This window comes from Hylobates moloch, unplaced genomic scaffold (assembly GCF_009828535.3).
Source record: "Hylobates moloch isolate HMO894 unplaced genomic scaffold, HMol_V3 SCAFFOLD_2, whole genome shotgun sequence".
In the NCBI taxonomy this organism is placed as follows: Eukaryota; Metazoa; Chordata; class Mammalia; order Primates; family Hylobatidae; genus Hylobates; species Hylobates moloch.
The window spans coordinates 163060919-163074844 of record NW_026652277.1 but is presented as its reverse complement, the minus strand read 5'-3'; the positions used below and the strand labels follow the sequence as shown (position 1 = coordinate 163074844).

The window sequence follows — 13926 nt, the reverse complement described above, 5'->3', positions numbered from 1 at the left end:
ATGTATCTCTACATCTCTATACATGCAAACTGCTCAGTTACTAGGCACAGACAGACCACAAAAGATGCACTAAGCTACACAGCAAAATAAATGACTAACACCCAAAATTAGTTTCAATTTTTATTATGAATGTCCAAAGTGACAGCATACTGTGAAAATGCTAGGTTCTCATTGATTAAATTTCAAGAGACCACAGACTACAGCATTCCAAGCACTTTAATTTTTGACAGAGCCAAAAACAAATAAAAGAATGATAGAAATATTCTTTTGGGTGTAAAGAGTATTCATATTTGAGTTTTTGTATTTTTTTCTTCCCTGCAGGTATTGTGAACACTGATAATTTCCAAAACACAAATTCTGGTCTGGATACTTGCAGCAAACTTTTATAATCTCTGCCTGAATAAGAAGCTAATAAGAAATGTACTTATAAAGTATGTTTACGATACAATGTGATATGTTTGTTCATCTTCATTTCCTTATCTATCCCGCAAGGCTTCTTGTCTACCACCCGGGAACCTGCTGTTGGTAATAACAGGACAGGGAGGCTGAAGTGAAACACTTGGAAGACTGTACTGAATCCTGGATTTTCTGAAAGCTGCATTTACTTTTTTTTTTTAATGAAAGCTTAAGACTTTCAGTGTTTGAGAACGTTCAAGGAGATACCTAATGATAATGGATTAAAGCCACCAATCAAGAACTACACAGTCTACACAGGTTGTGTTCAAGAAAAAAAGCCTTGGTTTACTAAAGCTATGTTTCTAGTAATCTGTAGGTCCAGCACAATATGACTTTCTTTATCCCCCCCGAAGGGTTTCCTTGCCATCTGTCCTTTCCATCACTGGTACTGGATGAGCTACAGATGGAGTCTGTTGCCACTGATATTCCAATCAAATCTGGTCCTGTGAAGTGGGTATCTCTTACAGATGCAATACTGTTCATCTGAGTGGATCCCCAAAAAGAACAATTATGAACTAGAAACTCATAGAGTTTGTGTTTAAAATTTATAAAATTAAACCTGCTCCAACAGGTAATACAGGAAGGCATGCTTGCAACCTCTGGATTCAATCAGAAACAATGCCTGAGAGCACAGAGCCTTCTCAATAGGTAACGGCGGGTTCCTTTTAACGCTTCCTTAAACAAGATCCGATGTGATGCACATTAGAACTTTGAAGCACGTCTGTCTCATTTATTTCTACAAGGCCTGGGACACAGGAAGCTGCCAGGACTTCATTCATCATCATCTTGCCTGTTGACAAAAGGAACAATAACTGGTCATCACTGGTCAATGGAATAACTTTTCCTAGTTTTTTCCACGATCATTCCTTAAGAAAAGATGGTGTCAATACAACAGCAAATGTTTCAATGTTTGATGAATTTCTGGGCTCTAAAATGCCATGCCTTCTTCCAACAGAGCAGGAAGAACTACATCATGCAGTGTTCATTGCTCTCCAAATGCTGGAATGGTTCAGGAGACAGCCCTGTCCTGGAAGTCAGCTGACCCAGGTTCCACACATGATTCTGCCAATGACTAACACAGTCACCTAAACTTGTTGGGCCTGGTTCCTTCACATGTAGACTAAAAGGCTTCAGTGGAGCATGTCTAAAAAGAAGGCCATCCAGTGCTACCTTTTAATAGGATCGTGTGGTCCTGCCTTCTTAGCTCCTTCAGAGCATAACCAGGTATGACCATCTCAAGCTGTGGCTTACAAAATACCTACACCTGGGTGTCCGTGGTCCTCATTCAGCTTGGAGTTGAGAACCAGGTGAACTTCCAGAGAATTTTCAAAATAGCTATTAGCATCTTGAAGTCCATTAAAACCTTAAATGATAGAGTGATGGGTACAGAATTCTGAAAATACACATCTCCATGTTTTCACATCTTTTGCTGTATTAAGGTCAAAGAAGTGTCTTTTTTTGTCCCTGCTGGCTTTCTTAAATTAAGGAATAATCGCATAAAAGCTGAAAAATACATTCATAAGTATAACGACATGGAAGCATTCTGTAAGAGCCTACTATCTAGTTATATAATTCAACTAGTTGGACTAGTTTAAGTAACTCTGCCAAGTAACTTTACCAAGACACATGTCTGGTAGCAGAGATGGGCCCTAAACATAGTAAGTCTCACCCTAAAATGAATACTTTGTTTTTTTTTTCCTTTGAGATGGAGTCTTGCTCTGTCGCCCAGGCTGGAGTGCAGTGGCACAATCTTGGCTCCCTGCAACCTCCGCCTCCCGGGTTCAAGCGGTTCTCTTGCTTCAGCCCCGAGTAGCAGGGACTACAGGCAGGCGCCACCACGCCCGGCTAATTGTTTTGTATTTTTTTAATAGAAACAGGGTTTCACCATTTTGGCCAGGCTGATCTCGAACTCCTGACCTCAGGTGATCCACCCACCTTGGACTTCCAAACTGCTGGGATTACAGGCGTAAGCCATCGCACCCAGTATCATTTATTTTTAAGGCATCCTGTCATGTGTGACAAGAAAAGTGGCTCAAATATTTGTCATCTTTCTACCGTGCTTTTGGCATCGAGGGAAACGTGTGAATGATCCACACAAAACAAAACTGGTGCCAAAATATCATCTATTACTTTGGATTATTCTATGTGTTTGCTAATGAGTTTATTCTTCAAACTTAAAAGCTACTTAAACAAAAAAGTTGACTTAAAAGCTACCCAAGAAAGAAAAAGGCAATGAAGATAAGCTCAGTCATTTGACTCTCAATAGCAGCAAGACTAAAGTTACAGAGTCATTTTCTTAAATCTGGGTAAGATTTGCCAGGTTGTAACTGGATCGGGCAGTTGTCCGTAGGAAATCGGTATTTATGTGGTAAAGGCACAGAGATCACACTGGTGAACAAAAAGAAAATGATACAAATTCACTCAAATTATGGAGTGGGGACCTGTAAAATGATCTGTAAACACAGGCACATATACTAACACAGACTAAACGTGTGTTTCTTTGTTGCCAAATAAGAAAAATAAATGTTTCTGTCTCGACAAATGAACTTAAAATGTTAAGTAAAATTTATTATGGGATTCTGGCAAGTATTTTTATGACCATGACTTTCTGGGATGACTTTTTGTTGTTGTTGTTTTTGCACTCTGATGTCCAGGCCGGAGTGCAATGGTACGATCTCGGCTCACTGCAACTTCTGCCCTCTGGGTTCAAGTGATTCTTGTGCCTCAGCCTCCTGAGTAGCTGGGATTACAGGCACGCACTACCATGCCTAGCTAATTTTTGTAGTTTTAGTAGAGAAATGTTGGCCAGGCTAGTCTGGAACTCCTGACCTCGAGTGATCTGCCCGTCTCGGCCTCCCAAAGTGCTGGGATTACAGGTGTGAGCCACCACGCCTGGCCTCTGGGATGATTTAGTATATATCGTAAGTGCCTAATGGCATCGCTATAAGTACACGTGAAATGATTCCTCGCTGAAGAAGGTGGGTATTGAAAAGCAGAAATGCAAGGAACAGTGCAGAGGCGTGGAGATGATGGGCTTGACAATGTCTCTTGGAGAGTGCTTTAGTTTGCAAAGGCTTCTCGTGTTTGTGCTCTGGTCCTTACAACAAGGGAGCCAGCTTCCGCCTGGGGAGGCAGCTGAGATGAGCGAGCTCAGGTGACCTGCCCAAGGCTGGTGCTCACTTAAAAAACAACAACAACAACAACAAAAAAACACTCTCTTGCTCCCAACACTGAATACCGATGAATTGATTATTTCCTATGTTCTTCATCTCTTCTGCATAGTGTTATTACTACTACTGGCACTCATATATTAAGTGCTTTATAATGAATTCTTGCAAAATGGATTTAACAGAACATGATGACTGGAGCTTGCATGATATGTGATTAATGTCTCTGCATAATCAGGACTTGCAAAATAGATATAACTATCTCCACAAAGAAAGAAACTGAGGGTCAGAGATGTGCTTTGCCCAGTGTCTCATGGCAAATAGCAGAGCTAGAATTCTGAGCCTATTAGCTTTCAATCCCCAGTTCCTGCCTTCTCCACTGTGCATGGTGTTTTGGTGTATGCTGAGCCATTAAGCAGACACCCACTATATATGCTATGCAGCTCCATTTTTAGGTGTCAAACCCAACATGAGCTGCTGCATTCAAAGCCTACTCAAGTGGCTCATGCCTATAATCCCAGCACTTTGGGAAGCCGAGGCAGAAGGACTGCTTGAGGCCAGGAGTTCAAGACCAACCTGGCAACATAGAGGGAACCTATCTCTGCAAAAAAACAAATAAAGCCTAGTCTCTCATATACACTCAGCTACTCCAGAGATCTGTGAAGTATCTGGATCAGGGATCCATGCTGAGGGGACATGACAAACAGGTGGGCTTATTTCAAACTCCATAAATAGCTATAGTTCTTGTGAAGAAGTGCATTCTCACAGAGTCGAGGATCACCCTTTGTAAGCAGTTACCAGTGTGCACTGAGCTCCCATAACACTATCTCTAATTTCATAGTAAATAGACAGTAGGAGGTCCAAATCCCTACTTTTCAATGGGAATATGGTGCAAAGGATAAGACCTCTTTGAAATAAATTTGAGAAGTGGTAGTGTCCAGAGGTAGAAGTAATACCTGGAGGAAAATGAAAAATTTTAGAACCAGTTTTCTGCAGCACAAATTGCCATAAACAATGTATTTGCTGTAACTGTCCTTGGTTTCTAAATGCATAGTACAGTGATTCTTTCATAAAATGGACGACAATGAAGGCAAATGGAAATGAAGGTGCTGCTCAAACAGATTTGACTGGCTGGGAGTCCACTGGTGTCAGGTAACTTACATCGCTTATTTAATCCAGCCAAACAGCCCTGAAAAGTATTAGGTTGGTGCAAACGTAATTGCAGTTTCTGCCATTGAAAGTAATGGCAGCTGGGCATGGTGGCTCACGCCTGTATCTCAGCACTTTGGGAGGCCGAAGTGGGCAGATCACGAGGTCAGGAGTTCGAGACCAGCCTGGCCAACATGGTGAAACCCTGCCTCTACTAAAAATACAAAAATAGCTGGGCATGGTGATGCATGCCTGTAATCCCAGCTACTTGGAAGGCTGAGGCAGAAGAATCGCTTGAACCCAAGAGGCAGAGGTTGCAGTGAGCCGAAATGGCACCACTGCACTCCAGCCTGGGTGACAGAGCAAGACTCCGTCACGGAAAAAAAAAAAAAAAAAGGGAAGTAATGGCAAAACCGCGATTACTTTTGCACCAACCTAGATGTATTCATTAATCTCACACTGCAAACGAAAAAACTGAGGTTCAAAGGGGTTAAATAACTTAGCCAAGATGACACACCTAGAAAGTGGCAGAGACTGGATTTCAAGCTAAGTATGCCTGACCCCAAAATTATATGCCTTTTCTTTAAAGGCTGCTTCCCTTACATACCTCAACAACCAGACATCTGGGCAGTCACCCTACATTGCAGCCCATGAAACTGTTTCTTTTTTTTTTGAGATGGAGTCTCACTCTGTGACCCAGGCAGGAGTGCAGTGGTGTGATCTCAGCTTACTGCAACCTCCACCTCCCGGGTTCAAGTGATTCTTGTGCCTCAGCCTCCCAAGTAGCTGGGATTACAGATGTGTACTACCACGTCTGGCTAATTTTTGTATTTTTAGTAGAGATGGAGTTTCACCATGTTGGCCAGGCTGGTCTTGAACTCCTGACCTCAGGTGATCCACCCACCTCGGCCTCCCAGAGTGCTGGGATTACAGGCGTGAGCCACCATGCCCAGTTGAGACTGTTTCTTGATGAGGGCCCAGCAGTGCTCAGAATTGCAGGGAGGCCCAACTGCTTCCAAAACAGCGACATCCCCTCTCACCTACAGAAATCCAACTAAGGGACAGTGGCCAGGCTTCCAGGTCAATTTCATGAGGTCATAGAAGAGGGACAGAGGGAAAGGACCTGGCAGAGTGGCTCCGCAGAGAAACAACCACAAGGGGCCAACTGCATGAAGAAACATTGAGTTACCTTCAGTTTTTGTTTTTTAGAGTCAGGGTCTTGCTCTGTCACTCAGGATGCAGCAGAGTGGTGCAATCACAGCTCACTGTACCCTGGAACTCCTGGGCTCAAGCGATCCTCTCACCTCAGCCTCTTGAGTAGCTGGGACTACAATAGTACACCACCACACACTGCTAATTTTTTTTTTTTTTTTTTTTTGGAGACAGAATCTCTGTCACCCAGGCTGGAGTGCAGTGGCGCAATCTTGGCTCACTGCAACCTCTGCCTCCCAGGTTCAAGTGATTCTCCTGCCTCTGCCTCCCAAGTAGCTGCAATTACAGGTGCGTGCCACCATGCCTGGGTAATTTTTGTACTGTTAGTAGAGACAGGGTTTCACCATGTTGGCCAGGCAGGTGTTGAACTCCTGACCTCAGGTGATCCGCTGGACCCAGCCAACTTCAGTTATAATGTAAAGGTTCCTGTGATCTAGTTATCATCTGCCCCTCTTAGCTGATTTCCAAATGACCTATTAGCAGGCTGTAAACTGCGTACAGCCTGAAGAATCAAATATAAATTACAGCTGAGAAAGAGAAGGCTAGGAGGACAATATAGAGATACTATCTACAGAGAGGCTCTGACCCTTTTAAAATTAATCTCCATTTCCCCCCTGGTGAAGGTTTTATCAGAGCTGCCCTGCCAGTAATCAGCAAAGCTAGCAACTGGCATCCGACATCCTCCTCTTCCTTTGCGCTCCACAAAAGATGAAGGCATGTGATTAAGAAGCCAGGAGACAGAAAATCCACGAGTGATTTATCCCAGCACTAATGACATTTGATTAATAACCAGTGGGCTAAAAACATGATGGAGCAGTACCAAGGAAACTCGGTTTGAATGAGGGCCTCTCCCAATCACATTCAGCTCCAAGCCTCAGCCAGCCTGCCCTGCCACGTGGAAGGGAAGGTGCCAGAGTTGCTCATGGATGCCAGAACCCAAGCTGCCTCCTCCAGCTGATCCGTTTGGTCAGCCCATATGGGAGCAGAATGGCTGGCACCGAGCTGAAAGTATCAGTGTGTGCAGCCACGTTTGAACATAATTTGCTAAATGTTTTATTGTTCTGTAGTTAAAAACCTACTTAAAATGTGTGGAGCTATGTCCCATTAGATTAGAACAATATGAAGTCATGTCTTTTCAAGTACCCAGTGTTAAGAATAATTACAATATCATCAAGGCAATCATTTCCTATTAGGGAAGTTTATTCCTGTGATGGGGGATACCCAGGACTCCTCTGTTAACTGAGATCGTGTTTCCTGCCTCCTATCCATACGTGCATCACTCACACGATCCTTGAGAGTTCCCAAAGAAGCGACCTAAGTCTACCACCATGGAAAGAGGGATCCTATGAGCACTAAATCAGACCTTAGGAATTGCCAGGCACAAGGCTCTCATTTTAATACCAGAAAACAAGCTCAGAGGTTCTACACTTGCCCAGGAACATACGATTGAGAATCCAAGTGATGCTCTGACTCTTGGTCCTACAATGCCCCTTGTTCATTTTGTTCAAATATCTCAGATATTGTATCTTGAAAAATTAAGTCATTTGGCGTGAATAATCCAAATATTACGTGAACTTTGGGACCATGATGGATTGAGCCATTTCCGTAAGTGTTTTCTGTTTTTGTTTTTAGACACTTACGGCGGCAAGTTTCCATAGGTATTGGGAGTCCAGTGTCGTGAGCTGGTGAGAGGGAGGCATGGGGTCCCAGAGCATAGGGGCTCAGGGCATGGCAGAACCCCTCCAGCAGGCCCATGCATGGGGAGGCAGGTGCGCACACAGGGGAGAAGTGTGCACTGGGGATCTGGAATCAGAGGCGCTGGGCTTGCATCTTTGGTTTTGTTCTTTATTAGGCGTGCACTCCTTGGGCAAGTTCCTTAGCTACTCCCACTTTCCTCAGTTGTCAAATGGAGATAAACACCGCCCCTGAGGCTAACTGTGGGGTTGAGTGAGAAGCTGGAAGGGTACCCATTCTTCCTTCTGCCAGCCGCGTTCTCAGGCAGCCCTGGGGACCAAGGGGACAGCAGAGATGTTCAATGACACCTGCAGTTACAGGAGCAAGGCCAGGGTTTCCCATTTCCTCCGCCTAGGATACTCTGCCCTCTCTGCTCTACCTTGAGGGGGCTCGGCCAGCCGCACCTCTCTACCTAATGCTGCCTCCTCTGCCAGGCCTTCCCAGTAGGTAAGGCTGCCCAGTCATGAGCCTCCCTTGGTCATGTCTCCGGGGAGAGCCCTGTTCAGATCCCCATCTTCCCCCTCCTTTCCTTGACTGGGAGCTCCTCTGTTATTGATTTAAAAGGTGATGAAAGAGGCCATCACCTTCTCATAGGTCCGGTGGCAGTGAGCGTGCTGACCACACACTCTCCACCTCCCTGGCCACTAGGGAATCAGGATATGCCCTTTCTCCAACCTGCTCCCCAGCCCCAGAAACTAAACGGGCTGCCTCTTTTCCCCTCCACCTCCCAACACTCTCCCTCTCTGGGCCATTCCTACTTGGATGAGAGAATCACCACAAGTAACTAGGAATCAAGACACCTGTGTTCAAAAAGAAAGTCAATGCCCATGCTTCTGTTGAGGTACAAGAAAAAAATCCAAGGAATTTCTGCTAACAGCGCACAGAGAACCACACCTGATTGTTTTTGACTATGTATGACCCGACAATTCTGCACTTTGACACCCTGACACACTGGCCTCCAGGGCGGGGGTTGGGAGATAGGACAAGAAGCTGCAAGAGAAAGAGGACAAAAATAGGTTGTTCAAGGCACCAACCACTCTGTCACCTGATAGCAGACTGCCATGTTGACAGGCTAGGAAAGCGAGAATGTAGACTCCCCACAGCCAGGGCCAACATGTGAATTCATCTTGGTAAGATTAGACTCCCGGGCATGGGGCTTAACGGCCATTCGACATTCAATGAAATGGAATAACACTAAATAGCTATCCTGGAAGAGGAAAGTCTACCTGCTCAGCACGTAATCATTTTAGGCCATTTGTACAAGGCAGCTTCATGACACTCATTCCATTGGCAGTACAATCACCTAGACTGCTTGGAGGCCTTCAGACTGCAGGCTGATGCTGAGAACTGATGCATTTTACATGGGGAAAAAAAACCACAGCTGACTTCAGATCCTTCTCCTTCTAGCTTACAGGTGAAAAGGTTTGACTTTAAGTTTCCAAGAACAAATACTGTAAGATTAATGCATGGCAGGTCACATGATGTGCTGCTCTCACTTTAAAATCTGGCATGTTCAAAATTTTTTTTATTTAATTCAATTTAATTTTATTTTATTTAAGATACAGTCTCATTCTGTCACCCAGGCTAGAATGCAGTGGCGTGATCTCAGCTCACTACAACCTCCGCCTCCTGGGTTCAAGTGATTCTCCTGCCTCAGCCTCCTGAGTAGCTGGGACTACAGGCACATACCACCACGCCCAGGTAATTTTTGTATTTTAGTAGAGATAGGGTTTCACCATGTTGACCAGGCTGGTCTCGAACTCCTGACCTCAGGCAATCCTCCTGCGTTGGCCTCCCAAAGTGCTGGGGATGACTCAAAGTGGTGGCATGAGCCACCGCACCCAGCCTCAAACCATCATTTAGTAGGATGTATTCTTCCACCTTGAAGACTAGAGTGAGAACTATCAATATTTTTTTTTGGTAGAATTGAACCCATCAGATGAAAATTTTTAATAATTTTAAATGTTAACTTCAAAAAACTTTCAATATTTCTTACAGGCATGCCACATTTATGCATCAAGTATGCTCTAGAAACTCAAGGCATTAATTAAATCTTATTTTTAGTGTGCTGGAAGAAGTCAATGTTCGAAGAAATCCTATTGTTAATCTTTTTGTAGGCAAAGAAACCTTTCGAAAAGTGAACAATCACCCATTTAAAAAAATCTTCGATTTTTATATATCCAGTTTGCCGAAACAAACTCTCAATCTGGTGTCCTCAGCTGTCTCCACAACTGAATTGGAGAGACTATATGGCCGCCCATTTGAGCAGATGCTATTTTTTTTTTTTTAAATAGCTGAAGAAACTCATTTGCAAACTGAATTAGTGGCAGAGAATTGACACGACTTAGTCAAGGAAATGACAAGCCACTCACTTTTCTGGGATGCCAGAAAACGCAGCCCAAGGGACAAGTGGAATATCTAGGACAGGAACACCTACCCACAGCCCTGGGTGGTGCAAGGTTAGGAGGGGACAAACGGCCAGAAACAGTTCTTGCAGGGACCATGCCCAGCTGCCCTCGATGGGAGGACTCAGCTATGCCTTCACTAGGTCTTTACTTGTATGCATATACTTACAGAAACCAGGGCTTCATGTCTGTAAAGTGGGCACAAGGTAGCAAATACAATAATTAGGGTTATTTTTACGCTTAAAACCACAGAGCAAGGACGACTCAGCTAAGGTTCCTACTATCTCTAACATACCTAACAATCATGTTAGTGAAAGACTATACTTGAATTGCATGTCTCTCTATTTTTTCTTTAGTGGAATAATAGTTTTTAGAAAGGCACAGTGTTGGCCAGGCGCGGTAGCTCACGCCTGTAATCCCAGCACTTTGGGAGGCCAAGGTGGGTGGATCACCTGAGGTCAGGAGTTCAAGACCAGCCTGACCAAATGGCGAAACCCCGTCTCTACTAAAAATACAAAATTAGCCAGGTGTGGTGACGCATGCCTGTAATCCCAGCGACTCAGGAGGCTGAGGCAGGACAATCGCCTGAATGGAGGCAGGTGGAGGTTGCAGTGAGCCGAGATCACACCATTGCACTCCAGCCTGGGCAACAAGAGTGAAACTCTGTCTGGAAAAAGAAAAAAAGAAAGGAACAGTATCTTATTTTAACAAGCTCACTGAGAACTCCAAACATGATCCAAATTAATGAACCACTAATAGATACTCTTTTTCTACAAACAGCAGATTCACGAACAGTTGTCTTGGGCAGATCCAAAAGGAAAGAATAGAACCAAGACATGATTTTTTTTAAAAAATGAGTGGCTTTCCATAATCATATTCCTCAGAGGCCTCGGCCAGGATTTGGGGCAAGAAAATCGAGGCCCGGGTGCAGTGGCTCATGGCTGTCATCCCAACACTTTGGGAAGCCGAGGTGGGCAGATCACCTGATGTCAGGAGTTTGAGACCACCCTGTCCAACGTGGTGAAACCCAGTCTCTACTAAAAATACAAAAAAATTAGCTGGACGTGGTGGCGGGCGCCTGTAATTCCAGCTACTCAGAAGGCTGAGGAAGGAGAATTGCTTGAACCCAGGAGGTGGAGGTTGCAGTGAGCCAAGACTGTACCATTATACTCCAGCCTGGGCAATAAGAGCAAAAATCCGTTTCAAAAAGAAAATCTCTTCCTTTGAAGTGTTTGAGAGCTGAGGTATGCTGAATCTGCAACCCACAGAGAATTCCCTCGCATGCTCAGAGGTGAAGAGCATGCAACATCTGCAAACACACCTCATACACAACACCGCCGGCAGGGTGCGTGCACTCCATCACTGTCCAGGCCTGTACCTCTTCACGGAAGCCCTTGACATTTTCGAGGGACACATCTCAGAAATTAGCAAATCCCCAAATTACAAATCCCGTCATAGTATGTAATACCCCCCTCTTAAAACAGGTATGCAGTGATGATTTAAAAAGGCTGTGGTGGCCAGGCGCGGTGGATCACGCCTGTAATCCCAGCACTTTGGGAGGCCGAGGCGGGTGGATCACTTGAGGTCAGGAGCTCGAGACCAGCCTGGCCAACAAGGTGAAACCCCATCTCTACTAAAAATACAAAAGTTAGTTGGGCATGGTGGTGGCATGCCTGTAATCCCAGCTACTCAGGAGGCTGAGGCAGGAGAGTCACTTGAGCCCGGGAGGCAGAGGTTGCAGTGAGCTGAGATCGCGCCACTGCACTCCAGACTGGCAACAGAGCGAGACTTCATCTCAAAAAAAAAAAAAAAAAAAAAAAAAGGCTGCGTGGGGTGTGGATGGCAGCAATCAACAAGGCTGATTCACCCACCTGAGTGACACATGGCCACCCACCCACCTTGCAGTTAATGCTGTTCACATTTGTTCCTTAGCAAAATTAGAGTATTACGTTATGTGTTGTTTGTAATAGCTGAAGCCATAAATGTTAGTGCCAGGAATGCCAAGGTGCTCAGGCATTAGTTTGCAATTAGTTTCCTATTTTTCAAGCTAAGAGTCCAACGTGTAAAACATGAGTAGCCAGCAGCTTGGGTGGAAGCTGAGTTGTCCCAGTCCCTTAGAGGGCCCTATATGTTCCTGCGTCACAGCCTCTGCGATACGGGTTGAAAGCCACTCATCTAATATATAACGTATAATTGTTTGGAAAGGTTCGTTCCGAAATGATTTTAAGCACTACCGATGAATCTGTTCAATCAGGGAGCAATACAGATGCAACATGCCCCTGGATCCACACAAGAAATCCCAGAGATTCCCTAGGATGACACTCTCTTCTTGTGAACTATGGGACATTTTCTTGATTGAAGTGTAATGCCCTTCAGGACTGCTTGTTGCTTTTTGGAGCCAGATCCCTGTCAACATCAGGCACCACATTCTGGGAGACTGAAATGTTTCCCTGGGCATGAAATTGTAATGTGTATTGTAGGACAGCTCGATCCACTTTACAAATAATAAGTCAAGATGAAATGACCGCCTCCATTCAGTGTCAGGTGTTGTAAAAATGTCAGAAACAAAAGTTGGCTCTTTCTCTCCCTTCATCATATATACACTGAGAAATGGCCCACAAAATAATTTTAAGTTGTAAGTACAGTTATCATTTGTATGCAAGTGCTAAACAAACTGTATAGTAAATAGACTCCTTTGTGTGCCAGTGGAAAGGCCGACCCTTTACCTGGCACTCCAACCACCACAAGGGACTGCAAAACTGGGTGACACTGGATTGCAAGGAAGGACAGGGTTTGGCCGGGCATGGTGGCTCATGCTTGTAATCCGAGCACTTTGGGAGGCTGAAGTGAGCAGATCACTTGAGGTCAAGAGATCGAGACCATCCTGGCTAACATGGTGAAACCCCGTCTCTACTAAAAATACAAAAAATTAGCCGGGCGCGGTGGCAGGCGCCTGTGGTCCCAGCTACTCGGGAGGCTGAGGCAGGAGAATGGCATGAACCCCGGAGGCAGAGCTTGCAGTGAGCTGAGATAGCGCCACTGCAGTCTGGCCTGGGCAAAAGAGCGAGACTCCGTTTCAAAAAAAAAAAAAAAAATTAGCTGGGCATGGTAGTGCACATCTGTAATCCCAGCTACTCGAGAAGCTGAGGCAGGAGAATCGCTTGAATCCGGGAGGCGGAGGTTGCAGTGAGCTGAGATCATGCCATTGCACTCCAGTCTGGGCAACAAAGTGAGACTCCGTCTCAAGGGGGAATAAAAAAGGGACAGGGTTAGGTGTTCTTCCCTTAAGTGGCTGGCTCAGCTGGGAGACAGAGGACTAAGAAAATATTCCAACAGGTCCCAGGACAACTTCAGCACAGCCCTGACTGCAAACTGTTTATAAGAAAGTATTACACAACCAGAAAATTATGGCCATTTTCTTTCTTGTGATGTTTCCTTAACAGAGAACTATTTATCCCCCAACAAGGGGCTCCATCCTAGTGTGGCTATAGCTGTTTGTGGTCTTCTCATTGCAGGTCAGATGGGAGGAACCGTCTGCAAGGGGGTAAGATGAACTCAACCCGGCAAAGGGCTCCTTTGCATCCATGACCCACAGTTGGGTTTGAGCTGTCAGCAAAGCTCATGTGGGGAAATCATCTCGAAAGGGCCTCATGGCCAAAACCTTTGTCAAAATTTTTGGCTAGAATTTTTTCCCCTTCTGTAGCTCACTCTTTGGAACACCTCCCAGGATGCTCAGTAGGTACTGCTTTGGAGAAGGTGGACATAGCAGGAGCTGGACTTTGGCAGACAACACAGGGCAACAA

At 45.0% G+C, this 13926-nt stretch overlaps 1 protein-coding gene and 1 pseudogene across 9 annotated transcripts in view; one reads left to right on the top strand and one right to left on the bottom strand.

Annotated features, from left to right (window-relative positions):
* SCAF8 (SR-related CTD associated factor 8) overlaps positions 1–13926 on the bottom strand; it is a 231812-nt gene that overhangs the window by 53011 nt on the left and 164875 nt on the right. The window contains exon 24 of one of the 9 annotated variants that reach the window (XR_009212526.1): positions 107–1246. The exons of 7 other annotated variants lie outside the window; for them this stretch is intronic. The gene's annotated coding sequence lies outside the window, so the exon portion shown is untranslated. Of the gene's footprint in view, positions 1–106; positions 1247–13926 lie in introns of those variants that run through there. One more of the 9 variants, XM_058435618.1, reaches the window with a different exon arrangement.
* LOC116477651 (U8 small nucleolar RNA) lies at positions 3765–3907 on the top strand (annotated as a pseudogene).